Source organism: Prunus dulcis, chromosome 3 (assembly GCF_902201215.1).
Source record: "Prunus dulcis chromosome 3, ALMONDv2, whole genome shotgun sequence".
Taxonomy (NCBI): Eukaryota; Viridiplantae; Streptophyta; class Magnoliopsida; order Rosales; family Rosaceae; genus Prunus; species Prunus dulcis.
Window position 1 is genome coordinate 1,398,958 of NC_047652.1, and position 1,979 is coordinate 1,400,936.

The window sequence follows — 1,979 nt, forward strand, 5'->3', positions numbered from 1 at the left end:
GTATCCCAAACCAAACTATAAGCACATAGCAAGAACATCCTCTCAGACAAAGCTATATGGCCACAACTGACAAAAGGGATCAGGAAAATTAGTAATTGCTTGTATATATGGCTTCCACCTTCCATTCCACCTATTTAAAATCACACTATTTCCCTTGCTTAGTCACAAAGCAGAACAACTTTGTACAACAAAAATAACTTCATTATTATAGCTCTACCTCTACCATTATTTTCAATTATGACAAAACCTACCTATATCCTTGGCTAGCCTATGTTTTGCATGACAGGGCTCTACTGCATGATCCGACAGGCTGCAAATTTCATTAAGCCAAAGCAATCGTAGGGCAACTCTTCTTTGGCAGGTCAATGAAAGTGATTGTGCATTTGTAGCTGCATCAGTCACCAGTGCCTGCCAAGAAAGAGGAGCCCTATGACTGCTTTGCTTATTTGACAAGTATACTTCTTCTAGTATGTATAGATGCTCCTGCTTGTGTTTCAATGATGGACCGGCATGAGTTATATAAGGGCTCAAAGACTCCAAGAGATGGAATAAACCAGTAAGCACAAATGGCATATCCTGAGGATTATGCTGTGAACATCCATCAAGGGCTGCTTTTCAGGGATTTTGTTGGGGCCAGGGCTCATTCTGCTGCGAGATTCTTCTCCTCCTTATCCAAGTCTTGAAAGCGCTCTTTCCTAGCATATGAGATTCTTCCACTCTCTGTGTCCATGAAAATGTCCAACGAAGTTGAAGCAGGAAAAAAGTAGATGAAAGGAGATGCCTCCACATATTATTATAAGGGGCTGAGAAAGAAGGACTAACTGTTAGCATTCACAGACTGTAATCTGCCATGTTATATATTATAAATCAATGGAGCTCATGTAAAAATGTAGAGAGAAAACTTGGAGAAGAAGAAGATGAAAATATCAGTCTGTATTCTCACACTTAGTCATGCACAATCTGTGCATACCAATAAAACAGTAAAAGAAAAGAATATTCCCTCTTACACCATCAAATCTAACCAATGATTAGCTACCCTATGAGATAGCTACACTTGGCACAAATCTACTACACCTAAGACTATATCTTAGCTGTCCATTTGGACTGTGATCCAAAGGCTCACAATTTAAGTAACAAACTCAGCTAAATCTCTTATACTTTAACACTCCCTTCTAAGTGTTTAGCTGAAATAATTCCAAGCTTGCTCCTTAGATATTCAAACCGATTCCTTGCCAAAGCCTTAGTGAAGATGTCTGCATTCTGCTCATCAGTTTTGCAATATAGCAGATCAATCTCACCATTTTGCAAAGCATCTCGGATGAAATGAAATCTTCTGCTTATGTGTCTTGTCCTGTGATGATGCACAGGATTCTTTGTTATTGCTATTGCAGAAGTGTTGTCACATAGGATTGTTGTAGCCTCAACTTGTTCTTCACCAAAATCAGATAGAACAAACCTTAACCAGACTGCCTGAGCTGTAGCTTCAGCTGCACTATCATATTCTGCCTCTGCAGTGGATAGAGCTACACTGCTCTGCTTAACAGATGCCCAAGAGAAAACACCTGATCCAAGGTGAAAGGCATAGCCAGATGTGCTCCTCATATCATCTTCACAGCCTGACCAATCACTGTCACAATATCCACCCAGCATTTCCTCTTTTCCTTTCTCATATGCAATGCCATAGTCTAGAGTACCTTGAATGTATCTAAGTACTCTCTTAGCAATTCCCATATGTTTCTTTGTAGGTCCATGCATGTATCTTGCTAAGAGACTTGCAGCAAACATGATATCTGGCCTTGTTGCAGTCAGATATAGTAAGCTTCCAACAATCTGTCTGTACAGCTTTTCATCAGCCTGTTCACTTCCATCCTCCTTGGATAACTTCTCATTCATAGCAAGTGGAGTTGACACTGCTTTACAGTCCTTTAAACCAAACTTGTCCAACAGTGTTCTTGCATATTTTTTCTGATGCAAGAAGA